Source organism: Dromiciops gliroides, chromosome X, assembly GCF_019393635.1.
Source record: "Dromiciops gliroides isolate mDroGli1 chromosome X, mDroGli1.pri, whole genome shotgun sequence".
In the NCBI taxonomy this organism is placed as follows: Eukaryota; Metazoa; Chordata; class Mammalia; order Microbiotheria; family Microbiotheriidae; genus Dromiciops; species Dromiciops gliroides.
Genome location: NC_057867.1, coordinates 79,083,245 through 79,099,018, shown reverse-complemented (window position 1 = coordinate 79,099,018; position 15,774 = coordinate 79,083,245). Strand labels below are relative to the sequence as shown.

Genomic DNA, 15,774 nt, shown 5'->3' with positions numbered 1-15,774 from the left:
GGCTTTCCTAAACTTTTTCCACTCGTGACCAATTTTTGCCCAAGAAATTTATACATGACCTCAGTATATAGGTACATAAAATAGGCATGCATCACCTTTTACTGTTGCCAAATTTTTGGTGACCCCCCACATTTAGTTATAGAACCCCATATGGGTTGCAACCCACGGTTTAAGAAGCTAGGCTATAGACTAGGTTTACAAGGTTAGCTGAAAAGGCAGTGAGGCAGGAATTGGGACCAAACTAGCAAAGAAGCCAGAGGACTTCAAGGCTGCAAGGTGGGATATTTGGGGAGAGTCAGAGATGGTATCTTCACTGATCATCCAAGAGATGGAGATAGAAAGAATAGGTCACTGAAGAAAGAGAAGGATCATGTTCTGAGCAAAGGAAGAGTTGAAAGAGAAACAAATATACACACACGCACACACATGTAAAAGAGGCTCAGGGATTTGTCCTTCAATCAATCGATCATTCAATCAATCGACAAGAATTTATTAAGCACTTATTATGGGCCAAGCATTGTGCTAAGAGCTAGGGATAGAAAGGGCAAAACATTTGGTTGAGGTCTTGTCTGTGAAGTCAGTCCTCTGGTCTTTTCTAAGCCATAGTACAATGAAGTTCTTTGTTTTTGTTTTTTTTTTTTTGTAGGGCAATGAGGGTTAAGTGACTTGCCCAAGGTCACACAGCTAGTAAGTGTCAAGTGTCTGAGGCTGGATTTGAACTCAGGTCCTCCTGAATCCAAGGCCAGTGCTTTATCTATTGTGCCACCTAGCCGCCCCCTGTACAATGAAGTTCTTGGTGTGAGAGGTGTCCGTCCAGGACTCCATGAACTTTCAAGCTACCTTAAAGATGAGGAGAGCAGCCAGATGGTTTGTGGGCAGGAATTAAGAGAAAATGGGCTCAGATTCTCATGGAGCCCATCCTACTTTATGGCTTATCTATTTCCACCAGTGCCTTCCCAGGTCTTCTCATTATGGATCATTCTTGTCCATGTTTTCCCACAAATCCTCTCTGATCCATCCAATAGAGGCTTTTGTCTAGGTCTTGAAACAGGGTCAGATGAATGACTTCTGCAGTGGGGAAGGAGTATACACATTGGTTGGCTGTGGATTTACAACTCTGCTGGTTTACTTACCAGAAGGGTTTGCTAATCTTCTACATACACCCTCTTCATTCTGTTTAACAAAATATTGGGGTAGATTAAGGTGGCTTGAAAGACCTCAGCCAGATAATAATTAGCAGCATGAACTCCTGGTAGTAAAATGAATGCAAGGAAGGAACATGGGTCAAATCTTCCATTCAGGCTGGAGTTAAATACCTTCTTCCATGGCCAGCCTGAAGATTCACTCATCCTGACTTCCCATGACATTGACATTGAGACATGCCATTGTATATGCTGCCAGGTGGGCTGCAGATGCTTAGGCTTTCTATAGGCAGTACAGGTGATAGGACAACACTGTCCTTCAAGCTGAAATCTAGGTCTCACCATGGGTTGCTTCTCCCATATTGTTCAGTTCCTTTCTGTGGTGGTGATTTGTGGGAGAAGTTTACTTAGAGCAATGGCTTGGAGAAAAGCAGTATGGCCTATGGGAAGATGACTTCCTGATGATGTTGACCCCTTTGGTCTTCAGGATGAACTGTTTCTGCAGATCCTGGTGTACAATGAGAGAGGCTGAGGTAAAGCAGCTCTGAAGATTACTGACTTAATGCACCTTCCACCTTTGAAGTCCATTACAATCCTGGCAGAAAGCTTGGAGGATATAGTTGCATAGATTAGATCATGATCCAGAGAAGGGTATCTCTGATTGTTCATCAGTTCCACACTACTGACAGCAGCTATTCCAAACCTTTTCTCTCTTTGGTTTACCACCTCCACTTTCAGCAGATGACTTTAGATCTTGAGGACCTGGATTCTTGAATCTAGATTGAGGTCATCTATTTCCTCAACTCTCCTCATCCACACCTCAAAATCCTTCCATGGGAAGAGCAGAACCAAGACAGTGTAGTATAGGCAGCAACCCAGCCACACTCCTCCAATATTCCCCTCCAAAGAATTTTAAAATGACACCTCAAATCAAATTTTGGAGTGGCAGAACCACCAAAAAGTCCAAATGAGACATTTTCCCAGCCTAAGACAACTTAGGAGGTCAGCAGGAGAGGTTTGTGACACCCAGGTGGGAGCCAGCCTGGAGCACACATGACCACAGCAGCACCAGCAGGGGGCCTTGGAGGCAACTTCAAGAATAGCAGTAGTAACAGCAGCAGCAGCAGTAGCTTTGGGAGATCTCAACCCAGAGATAGTAAGGGGGCCAGACAACTGTTTAGAAAGAGATTATAGAAGAGATTACCCAGTTGGCACCGGGTGCAACTGGTACTGATTAGAAACTCTATTTCCCATACACAGTTCTGGATTCAAAGATGGAGAGGAGTGCAGGGGATTGGTTACAAGGGAGTGGGGAACTTGGTCACAGTTCCAAGGAAGAGAGGAGCACTAGCATTTGTGCATGCAGGAGAGCAGGGGACCTGGTCATATTCCAGGGCCAAGAGGAGTACTATCACTTGCAGCTGCAGGGGAGCAGGGGCCTTTCCGGGGTAAAAACCAGAATTCAGACAGGAGAGCAGTGACCACACCTTTCCCTGGATCACACCACCTAGGAAGCACTGAATCTCTTTCTCTCTCCCTCTCTCTCTCTCCCCCTCCCTCCCTCCCTTTTTCACCTTCCTTTCCTTTTTCACTCTCCCTCCCTCTCTCACCCTCCCTCCCTCCCTCCCCCTCCCTTCCCCCTTCCCATATCTACTCCCCCTCCCCAACAACCACCTCCTCCTCCCTTCTCCCGGGGCTCTGATGAAAAGTTGCCAACTGTAGCTTTGGAAATTTAGCTCTAAGACCTAGTAGATGATTTCAATTCTAGGGTGATAAACTTGTTGATTATGACAAAAAAAAATCCTAGGTGAGCAGAGTAGATTGAATGCTGGCCTTTGGAGGCTGTAGGTAAAAATTATGCCTCTGATATCTCCTAGCTGTGTGACAGTGGGAAAGTCATTTAACCTTTCTGAGACTTGGTACTTTCAGCCACAAAATGGGGATAACAATGCCTCTATTACTTTGCCCTTGCCGAGCCTCAGACACTTAGTGTGTGACCCTGAACAAGTCACTTATACCCTGTTTGCTTCAGTTTTCTTACCTGTTAAAAGGAGATGATATGGGGGCAGCTAGGTGGTGCAGTGGATAGAGCACCGGCCCTGGATTCAGGAGGACCTGAGTTCAAATCTGGCCTCAGACACTTAACACTTACTAGCTGTGTGACCCTGGGCAAGTCACTTAACCCCAATTGCCTCACCAAAAAAAAAAAAAAAAGGAGATGATAATAACACCTACTTCCTAGGATTCTTGTGAGAATCAAATGAGAGTGTATTTGTAAAGCATTTAGCACAGTGCATGAAATCTAAATAAGGAAAGCCATTCCCTTATTTTCTTCCCTCATTGTTTTCCTTGGTTTTCTCATCTCGGCAGCTTCAGGAGTTGGGGGGGGGTATACTTGGATAAAGCTCTCTTCTTGAATCCTGCCTGCTCCTGAATCTAATGGTCTAGATGAAGCCCCTCCTTTTGTAGGGATTGTTTGGTCTCATCTCCTGCTGTAATTCTGGCCTGGGCTGCAGGAAATCCCAGGCCACTCCTAAGCTAAGATTCCCCCTTTGCCTATGATGCCCTTCTCTTTCTTTCTCCTGCTCCTGAGTTCTACTCCTGCTGTGGGGCTCTCCTTAGGGCCCTCTCACCTCTCCACTCTTGCTACTGGGCTCTAGGACTACTACCCCCCCACACACACACAATGGGCTCCATCATTAGAAGGGCTGTTTCAGGTTGTTCCTTCTGTCTACCTTCATCTTGTTTACTTCAGGATTTCTGCAGGATCCTGTGCATTACTGGGCTGGGTGCAGAAATCTGCAGATGATTCTCCTTATCCCTTTGTTAACTGGGGCACTGTTAAGCTTCACTGGGGTGTTTGCGGGGGATCTAGGCTCCTTTAGATCATAACATCAGTATCTTCTCCCAGTCCTTCCCCCAGCCCTTTCTTTCTTTCTTTTTTTTTTGTGTGAGGCAATTGGGGTTAAGTGACTTGTCCAGGGTCACACAGCTAGTGTCAAGTGTCTGAGGTCAGATTTGGACTCAGGTCCTGACTCCAGGGCCCGTCCTCTATCCACTGTGCCACCTAGCTGCCACTCAGCCCTTTCTTCTTAAAAGGTCCTTCTCCACTGCTGCTTGTAGCATCAAATTATACTCCTTCCCAGCTCCTTCCTTAGCCAGCCCTGGGGGCATGACTTTCCCTTAGACTAGCTAGGCCACTAACTTGCCCCTCACTTTTCTTTCTTTCTTTTTTTTGGTGAGGCAATTGGGGTTAAGTGATTTGCCCAGGGTCACATAGGACCCTCACTTTTACCAAGCCTCATTGCACCACTTCAATCTGCTTACTCATGGATCATTCCATTACCTAGGATCCAGATTCACAAGATTTAATCTTTCTTATGGGAATATTAAAAGAATTATTAATAAGTCAAAACTATAAGCTTCTCTCTTATTTGGCTCAGCCCCCAGCTAATTAATATGTGCATCAATGCACTTATATCATTATATTCACAACACAAATTAAATGAGTAAACATCAGCATTATTGTCTGGCTTCATGCTTAACCATTTCTCCATTTCCCCCAGGATGTTTTAAGTTAGTCTGGTCAGAGGTAAAATACACCCTAAGCTAATTGGTCGTAATAGACTGATCATAATCCTTGTAAGAACTATAGTCCTGTCTTCCTAAAACTGAACTTGTAGGGGCCCAGGTCAGCTGTGCTCCTATACTTTATTGGGATGTGCATATATTTAGATATCTTTATAGCCAAGGTACTAGCCAGAAAAGGGGTTACCTCTCAGTTTATGCCTCTCTTATTATTTGAACTGGTTTTGAGACTACAGTCCACCGAGTCTTCTATACTTGTACTGTCTGTCTCTGAGTCATTGTTGGAGTTAGGCGGTCATCGTATGATTGGAAGGTGGTTTCTTTTGCTCAGAATAGGCTGAAGTCAACGTCTGTCAATCTGGACCAATATCTCTCCTGGATTCTACCAAAGGAAATGGGTTATTATCACCAAACAATATCTCCATCCTTACTTTCTGGATTGGGTGCTTATGCTTGGTTCTCTTTCTTTTTAAAATTAATTTTGACTTATGTCTTCTTTTTCTTACATCATCATATTTATCCCAAGTGTTCTCTCCCCCTTCCAGAGAGCCATCCGATATAAACATAGTATTTATTTTAGCAAGGGAAAAAACCCAGCACAACTGATCAATACATTGAAAAAGTCAGAAAACATGTGGATGTGGATGTGTCCACACCTGGGGACCTGCTAGCTCCATGAAGAGGCAGGTGGAGGATGTCCTCTCATATCCCTTCATTTGAGTCCTGTTTGATCTTTATAATTTTGAAAATTCCCTTTTGTTTCTTTTTGGTATCTCATTCTTTCTATTTGTAGTTACTGTGTATAATGTCTTCTTGGCTCTACTTCCTTTACTTGGTATCAGTTCATATAGATTTTTCCATGATTCTCAGTGTTCATCACACACATAATTTCTTGAAGCATATTAATATTCCATTACATTCATGTGCCACAGCTCATTTAGCCATTTCCCCAATTGATGGGGCATCTATTAATTTCCAATTCTCTGCTATCATGAAAAGTTCTAGTATAAATATTTTGGAGTGTGTGGGGACTTTCCTCTTATTAATAGCTCTTGGGATATAAGCACAATAATGGAGTCTCTGGTTCAAAGGGTATAGACGTTTTACTCATTTTATTTGCATAATTCCAAATTACTTTCCAATATGGATGTACCATTTCACAGTTTTGCCAACAATGTATTAGTGTGCCTATCCTTCTACAACCCCTCCAACATTGACTCCTTTTTTTTTTTTTGGTGAGGCAATTGGGGTTAAGTGACTTGCCCAGGATCACACAGCTAGTGTTAAGTGTCTGAGACCGGATTTGAACTCAGGTCTCCTGAATCCAAGGCCAGTGCTCTTTCTACTGTGCCACCTAGCTGCCCTCCAACATTGACTCTTGCCAATTTTTGTCATTTTTTCCAATTTGCAGTTTTAGGTGGAATCTTGGGGTTCTTTTGATTTGAAGCATTCTTTTATGATGTAAATACTTTATAATTCTTCTTTTGAGAACTCTGTTCGTATCCTTTGACCGTTTATCTACTGAGTTATAGCAATTAGATAAATATATAATATGTAAACTTTGATTATATTATATATGTGTATGTATATATATATACATATATGTATTGTTTATACATCTTGAATACCAAAACTTATCGGAGAAATTTGATAAAGACTTTTTTGCCATTTGACCACTCTCCTTCCTACCTTAGATGCACTAATGTCTCTGCAGAAGCTTTTCAGTTTCACGTAATTAAAGGTATCTATTTTATTTTTTTAATTGCCTCTATTTCTTGTTTGGTTAAGAATACATCTCCTAACTGTAGCTTGGGGAGATATATGATCCATTGTTCTTCTAATTTTTTAATTGTATGATCTTTAATAATAGGGTCCCCTATCCATTTAGAGTGTATTGTAGCATATGGTGTAAGTGCTTGTCTAAACCTGATTTCTGCTGAACTGCTTTTCAGTTTTCTTGGCAGTTTTTATTTAGAAAGGAGTATTTTCCCTAGGTAATGTATTTTCTACTTTATCAAATGCAGGGTTATTGAGTTCCATTGTTTCTGATTCTCTCTTGGGTAGTCTATTCCATTGACCTTTCTATTTTTTTAAACTAATACCAAATGTTTTTGTTTTGTTTTGGTTTTTTGCAGGGCAATGAGGGTTAAGTGACTTGCCCAGGGTCACACAGCTAGTATGCATCAAATGTCTGAGATCGGATTTGAACTCAGGGCTGCCTGAATCCAGGGCCAGTGCTTTATCCACTGTGCCACCTAGCTGCCTCCTACTAAATGGTTTTGATGACTACTTCTTTATAATGTATTTTGAGGTCTGGAAGTGTTATTTCCCCTTAATTCCCAGTTCTTTTATTCATTTCACTTGTTATTCTATATCATTTGTTTTTCCAAATGAATTTTGTTATTTTGTCAAGTTCTATAAAGTATCTTCTTGGCAATTTGATTAGTATAACATTAAAAGTGTAGATTGATTTCAATAGTGTTGTCATTCTATTATATTGGCATAGCCTAGGCATGAACACTGAATATTACTTCAACTTTTAAGTTATTCTGTATTTCTTTAAGGAGTACTTTGTAATTGAATCTGGGGTAGCTATGTGGCACAGTGGATAGAGCACTGGCCCTGAAGTTGGGAGGACCTGAGTTAAAATCTCACCTCAGAAACTTACCAGCTGTGTGACCCTGGGCAAGTCACTTAACCCCAATTGTTATAAAAAACATATTAATTCATGTAAGTTTTTCCAGGTTTTTTGAGAGCATCCTGCTCACAATTTCTTATACTGTAATATTATTCCATCACACTCATGTGCCACAATTTGTTTAGCCCTTCCCCAATTGATGGGCATCCCCCTCAATTTCCAAATCCTTGCCATCATAAAAAGAGCTACTATAAATATTTTTATACATATAGATCCTTTTCCTTTTTGTTCTTTATCTTTTTAGGAAACACGCCTATTGCTGGATCAAAGGGTATGCATGGTTTTATAGCCCTTTGGGCATAGTTCCAAATTGCTTTCCAGAATAGTTGGGTCAGTCTACTGACTATGTATTAGTGTCTCAATTTTCCCATATGCTCTACAACATTTGTCATTTTCCTTTTCTGTCATATTAGTTAGTCTAATAGGTATAGGGTGGTACCTCAGTTATTTTAATGTGCATTTCTCTAATCAATAGTGATTTAGAGCATTTTTTCATATGAAAATAGCTTTGATTTTTTCATCTGAAAACTGCCTGTTCATATCCCTTGACCATTTATCATTTGGGGAATGGCTCTTATTTTATTAATTTGACTTAGTTCTTTATATAGAGGCCCTTAGAAAAACTTGCTACAAAAATTGTTTCACAGTTATGATTATTGTGTATTTCCCTCCATCCTATTTCCCCCATTTATCTTATATTCTCTCTCTCTCTCTCTCTCTCTCTCTCTCTCTCTCTCCTTTAACCATATCCATCCTTAAAATGTTTTATTTCTGACTAGTACCTACTCCAATCTGCCTTACCTTCTATCAGTACCACCCCCTTCTTCTACCTTCCTATAGGGTAAGATACATTTCTATACCCAACTGACTATGCATGTTGTATAGTGTATATTGGCCCTCTTTGGGCTAATTCTGATGAGAATAAGGTTCAAGAACCCCTACCACCAGCACCCCAATTTCCCCTCTTATTTATTTATTTATTATTATTAGTTTTTTAGTGAGGCAATTGGGGTTAAGTGACTTGCCCAGGGTCACACAGCTAGTAAGTGTTAAGTGTCTGAGGCCGGATTTGAACTCAGGTACTCCTGACTCCAGGGCTGGTGCTCTATCCACTGTGCCACCTTCCCCTCTAATTTAAAAAGTTCTTTCATGCCTCTTTTACGTGGGATAATTTACCCCATTCTACATCTCCCTTTCCCCTTCTCCCAGTACATTCCCCTCTATCACCCCTTAATTTTACTTTTTAGATATCATCCCATCATATTCAACTCACACCTTTACCCTCTGTCTATGTATACCTTCTAACTGCCTTAATAATGAGAAAATTCTTAGGAGTTTCAAGTATCTTCCCATATAGGAATGTAAACAGTTTAACCTTATTGAATCCCTTGATTTCTCTTTCATGTTCGCCTTTATATGCTTCTCTTGAATCTTATATTCGAAAGTCAAATTTTCTATTCAGTTCTGGTCTTTTTATCAGGAATGCTTGAAAGTCTTCTATTTCATTAAATATTCATTTCCCCCATAAAGGATTATATTCAGTTTTGCTGGGTAGGTGATTCTTGGTTGTAATCCTAGCTCCTTTGCCTGCCAGAATATTATATTCCAAGCCCTCTGATCCTTTAATGTAGAAGCTGTAAAATCTTGTGTTGTCCTGACTGTGGCTCCATGATATTTGAATTGTTTCTTTCTGGCTGCTTGTAGTATTTTCTTCTTTGGCTATAATATTTCTGGGAATTTTCACTTTGGGATCTCTTTCAGGAGGTGATTGGTGGATTCTTTCAATTTCAAATTTACCTTCTGGTTATAGAATATCAGGGCAGTTTTCCTTGATAATTTCTTGAAAAATGATGGGTAGGCTCTTTTTTTTTTGTATAACTTTCAGGTAGGCCAATAATTCTTAAATTATCTCTCCTGGATCCATTTTCTTTTTTTCTTTTTTTTCTGGATCCATTTTCTAGGTCAGTTGTTTTTCCAACATTTTCAAATTTTCTTCTAGTTTTTCATTTTTTAAAATTTTGTTTTATTGTTTTCTGATGTCTCATGGAATTATTAATTTCCACTTTCCCATATCCATTTTTTAAGGAATTATTTTTTTCAGTGAACTTTTGTACTTCTTTTTCCACATGGCCAATTCTACTTTTTCAGGAATTCTCCTCTTCAGTTGATTTTTGTGCTTCTTTTACTATTTGGTCTATTCTGGTTCTTAAGTTGTTATTTTCTTCGGTATTTTTTGTGCCTCCTTTACCAAGCTGTTTACTTTTTCCCATGATTTTCTTGCATCACTCTCATTTATTTTCCCATTTTTTCCTATACCTCTGTTATTTGATTTTTAAAATCCTTTCTGAGTTCTCCTATGGCCTGAGAACAATTCACATTATTTTTTTGAGCCTTTCAATCTAGCAGTTTTTACTTTATTGTCTTCTGAGTTTGTTTTCATCTTCCTTGTTTTCTATGGTCAGGATCTTTTTTGTTGTTGTTTGCTCATTTTTCCTATTTCTTGATAAGTTAAAGCTGGGCTCTGCTTCAGGCCAAAGGGGGTACTGTCCCAAGCTTCAGGTTTTTTTTGTGCAGCTAATTTCAGAGCTAGTTGTGAGGGGTCTGTGAGTTTTCAGTTCTTCCCAGGTGATATGATCTAGGGAGAGGTATGCTTACTATTCTCCTGATCTGTGTGAGTGAGCACAAGCAAGCTTTTCTGCCCTAGAACTATGACCAGGGTCTTTGTTCCCCTACAACCACAAACTCTGGTATGCTAGTGCTACTTCTTGTTCTGGGACTGCAACCAAGGATTGTGACAGGAATCACACTCCTGCATTCTTTGCCTGAAAAGGGACCTCTATTTTCTCCTTCTGACCAGTTGTCCGACCCCCCCTTAGCATTTGTGGGCTGAGAAGTTCAGAATATGCCACTGCAGTTGCTGTTTCAGTTGTCTCCATGGCTTACTGCTTGTTTGTTGGGGCTTGGTCTGTGCTCACATAACTGGAGCTGAACTACAACTCCACTGGAACTGAATTGTGATTCTATTCTTTCCGTGGTGTGACAGACCTTTCCTGCCATCCTTCTAAGTTGTCTTGGGCTGGAAAATTGTTTCACCTCACCCTTTTGTGGGTTTTGCCACTCCAGAATTCATTTTTTTTACAAGTCAACTAATTTTAAATACACTGAGGAAGTTATATTTAAAGCAGAGTTGGTTTTTTTTTTTTTTGGTGAGGCAATTGGGGCTAAGTGACTTGCCTAGGGTCACACAGTTAGTACGGGTTAAGTATCTGAGCCTGGATTTGAATTCAGGTCCCCCTGACTTCAGGGCCCGTGCTCTATCCACTGCACCACCTAGCTGCACCCAGAATTCATTTTTGTGGTGTTATTCAAAGTTGTTTTCAAGGGAATTTGGGAGAGCACAGGAAATCCCTGCCTTTTCTCTGCCATCTTGGCTCTACCTCCCCCCCCCCCCGCCCTTTCCAGTCTTCTTATACCTTACTCCTTGACATATAATCTTCAATTCAGTGATGCTGGCCTCCTGGCTGTTCCATGAACAAGACTCTTTATCTCTTGGCTCCTGGCATTCTCTTTGACTGTCCTCCATACCTGGAATGCTCTCTCTTCTCCACTCCAACTACTGATCACCATGCCTTCCTTTAAGTTTCAACTAAAATCCCACTTTCTACAGGAAGCCTTTCCTAACACCTCTTAATTCCAGTGCTTTCCCTCTTTTAATTATTTCCTATTTATATATAGCTTTCTTTGTATATATTTGTTTGCATGTTATCTCCATTAGATTGTAAGGTCCTTGAGGGCAGGGACTGTCTTTTGCCTGTTTTTTATCCCCAGTGCATAACATAGTACCTGGCACATCATAAGCTCTCAAAAAATATTTATTGAATTGAATTAGTCCAATCTCAGAAAATAAAATAGAAGAGCCTGTAAAGGAATTACTAATGAAAAAGACTCCTGGTACTGATAACATGGGAAATTTCTGTCAAAATTTTAAAGAATAATTAATACCAATAGCAGATAAATTATTCTAAAAGAAAGCCCTTTGCCAGACTGCTTTGATGATACAAATATAGTCCTAATAACTAAATCAGGGAAGGATAAATCAAGGAAGGAGACAGGAGGCCAATAGTACTTTAAATAAAATCCTGTGAAACAGACTACAACAGTTCATCTACGAAATCATTCTTTATGACTAAGTTGGATTTATACCAGGAAGGCAAACATAGTTTAACAATAGGAAAACAATCAACATAGTCAATCATACTAAAAACAAAAACATTGAAAACTACATATTTAGCTCAATAGATGCCTGAAAAGCCTTTGTTGAAGTATAAACTTTATTCATACTAAGAACCCTACAAACCTCTGCACCTATAGCACAGATATGTAAACTTTATATTGTGATATGCTAAATTTCATATTGTTTGATGTTATTGTTTGTAGTTATGGTAGTAGATTGATGTCATATTATAATGGTAGAGCTCCAATATGGAGTTACTTAGGCTAAGTGGTCCTAATGCCGGTAGAAATATAGAGGAAAAACAGACACACATACTTTCCACTGTTAACTCTGTGTCAGGCAGATAAGGCTTACAGCTTTTTAATTGGATGAACTCTTGACCTACTGTAGGGGCCTTGAATCCTTCTCCTTACACACTGCCTTAGATAATTAATGTTCAATCCTTCCACAAGTTTATGGTCCCAATAAAGAAACTCCCCCTACCCAAGCTCTACCTAAGCCTAGTATCAATAAGCGACTGGGAGAACTTTTTCACCACATCTGGGTCTGATTAGGAATACCCTTTCCTACATCTGGCGCTGATTACCTGTTCTTAACCAAGCCTATCCTTAGGGTATATAATCTTGCCACCTGAACCCCAATATTGAGCATTTTTCCTACCCAACACATCTCCCTCACCCTCAGGCTGGGGTGAGTTTCTTGCATGTGGGGACAAACCTTTCTGTTTATGTTGCCAAAGTCTGTGTGTATATGCTTTGTTTGCCTGCTTGCTGCATCACATAACAATAAAGTTCATGATTGATTATATCATTTTCCTGAGCAACAATTTTGTAGAAATGCCAAACCCAGGTATTTGCTTTAACCCAAGCCATGAGGCCAAATAAACCAGACCTTTATAAGATTTTAGAAAGGTATCTCAAACTAAAAGCAAAACTCTTAAGTAATGAGAATGCATTAGAAGCTTTCCTAATAAATATGAGAGTAAAGCAGGGACACCTACTCTCCCAGCTATTGTTTGATCTCGTTCTAGAAATTTAATAAGCAATAAATTCTAGTATTAGATATGAAAAAATTGAAGGCATGATGATAGGCAGCTAGGAGATAAAATGACCTTTTTTGCTGATGATATTATGGTTTACTTGGAAAATTCTAGGGAATCAGCAAAGATACAAATTGAGACAATAACTTCAGCAAAATTGCAGGTTACAAAATAAACGCTCAAGAACTAACACAATTTCTATATAATAATAATAACAACAAAGTTCAAGATGCCATAACAGAAAGAGAAATTCTTCAAAATGACAAGGCAAGTAGATCAATGAAACAGACTCAACAAGGGAGGATCAGAAACAATGGCACTCACTAACCCAGTGTTTGATAATGCCAAAAATATCAATTACTTAGGAAAGAACTCACTATTTAGTAAGTTCCATTGGGAAACCTGTAAAGCATTCTGGCAGGAATTAGGTTCAAAGCAACATCTTCATATTTCCTCGATATACTCAAAATGGATACATTACCTGACTATTAATAATCATACAAAAATTAGAAAGAATCATATCATATATTTAAAGCAGCTATGGGTATAAAATGTTTTTCCTGTGGGAAACAGTGGCAGCAGAGGCTCCAGCTCTCACCATGGCAAAGGGGTTGGGGCAGGAGGGACCCAGTGCAGCAGGGTCCCTTTCCAATCTTTCCTACCCCATCTGGAAAAGATGCCCCTGGAAGTGGTAGTGGAGCTGCGCATTTGCATGATCACCTGCCCAGGTGTGCTTCTTCTAGAGAAAAAGGGACTTTTACTCAGTGTTTGCATTCTTGATTATCTGGGCAGCTAGGTAGTACAGTGGATAGAGCTCCCCTGAAGTTGGGGGGACATGAGTTCAAATTTCACCTCAGACACTTACTAGATATGTGACCCTGGGCAAGTCACTTAACCCCAATTGCCTCAAACATCTGGGGCCATCTCCAGTCATCCTGATACATATCTTGCCACTGGACCCAGATGGCTCTGGAGGAGAGAGTGAGGTTGGTGACTTTGCGCAGCCCTCTTCACTTAAATCCAATTCACTGCAAGTCATGACATCACCTCCTGATGTCATGGTCCTCTTCAAGAATGAAGGACAAACAACAATTCTTGAGCAATATCAGGAGACAAAATGGTTTCCTGCTGTTCTCCCTTATGGAAGGTTGTGAAATTTGACAAGATATTTATAAATACATTTGATCCAGCCAGCTCTATAGCAGAGCTTCTAGAAACTTACATGAACAGTTTTGAACTAATAAAGCTAACACCTCCAGATTGGGCATTGTTGGCCTACTGTGAAGAAAACACATGGCACTTTCTGTTCCCTGAACCCAGACTGACATCCTCTATACTTTGGGGTAGACAGAGAAGAGCTAATGAAGACACCTCTAGGCTTTCCATGCATCTCTCCAAAAATAGAGGGTTTTTTTTGGGGGGGCAGGGCAATGAGGGTCACACAGCTAGTAAGTGTCAAGTGTTCGAGGTTGGATTTGAACTCAGGTCCAGGGTGGGTGCTTTATCCACTGCACCATCTAGCTGCCCCTTCAAAAATATGATTTTCTATGAGAAAAGCCATTAAAGAACTCACTTGTCCATTAAAAAGGTTTTTTTGAATAAAGATGGAGACAATTGAGGCCTGCCCTTGTATCCCATTGTCAATGAGTGTTCAGTCGCCATTTACAGAGCTTAAGAGCCAGGACAAAGGAGAATACTTGTGAGAAGCTTAGCAAAAGATTCAGATCTCTTCCTCCATCACCGCACAGGGTCTGGTACCTTTGCCAGGAGGAACAGCCAGTGTAGCTGAACCCCACCAGAAACCAAACCACCATTTGTAGTTAGACACATAGATAGTTCAAAGCCATTTGGTGAACAAATACCTTTAAAACCACACATTCAAAAGTCTGGTTGACTTTACATACTGTGATTTTCTGCTGACAGTGTTGCAGCTGACATAAAGATTTTAAGGGATCTAGAAGAATGGAATGCTCACAGGTGTGAATTGTTACCTCCATGTCCAGATAGGTTTGGAGATATCTTATCTGGTCGTGGCAACCAAGGGGATTCCGATTTTCACCAGACAACTTCATTCACTGCCCATCCCCACCCATGGCTGAGTCCACGTCTCCAACATAGGTTGTGTTGTGGCCCTTCCTTTGTTTGGGAGAAGGTTTATGAAAGAGAATTAACTGACCCCAAAGTTGATGAGTTGTTTGAGGTACTCCCCACTTCGTGAACCTTTTGAGTGCAGATATTTCCAACTAGTTCTCACTTCTATAGGACTCCGTGTATTATAATATTCGTCATTGCACAGTGAAAAATGAATGAGAGCAGTGGGGGGGGGGGGAGTTCGAAGAAGTAATTTAAAGTAATGGTCCATGGACTCATTTAGAGCTGAACAGCCTTTTGTGTTATCTCTGACAAGTCATCTTGTTCTATCTGGTTCCCTTTGAATGAAATCCTCTGCTGGGTATTTTTACCAGGTTAGAGTTACTGATTAAAATGACTGGAATTTGGGGCTCAAAAATGTATTTTTAACCAAAGAAGGAATAGAGGCAATCATAAGAGATAAAATAGTAAGTTTTATTACATGACACTGAAAAAGTGACAACCTTCCGCACAAATGAGATCAGTGCACCTAGGATAAATAGGGAAGTGGCTGAATGAAAAAAAAAATCTTTGTATCACATTTCTCAGATAAGAATTTGGCATCCAAGATATATAGACAACTAACCTATACATATAAATAAAAGCTCTTCCCCAATAGATCAGTGGTCAAAAGGATATGAACAATTCTTCTCAAAAGAAGAATTGTAAAATATTAACAACCATGTGACTGAATGCTCCAAATCACTAATAAGAGAATTGTAAATCAAAACAACCCTGAAGTTTTACCTCAAACTTAACAAATTTGCAAAAGATGACAAATATTGGAAGGGTTGTGGGAAGATAGGTACACTAGTGCATGGTTGGTGGAGCTATGAATCAGTACAACAATTTTGGAAAGCAATTTGGAATTATGAAAGTAAAGTATCTAAAATATTTATACCCTGTGACCTAGAGATTCCACTCCTGGGCATATATACCTCAA

At 40.1% G+C, this 15,774-nt stretch overlaps 1 pseudogene; it reads left to right on the top strand.

Annotated features, from left to right (window-relative positions):
• The first annotated feature begins 13,377 nt into the window (after positions 1-13,377).
• Positions 13,378-14,919, top strand: LOC122734006 (annotated as a pseudogene).
• The last annotated feature ends 855 nt before the right edge of the window (positions 14,920-15,774 follow it).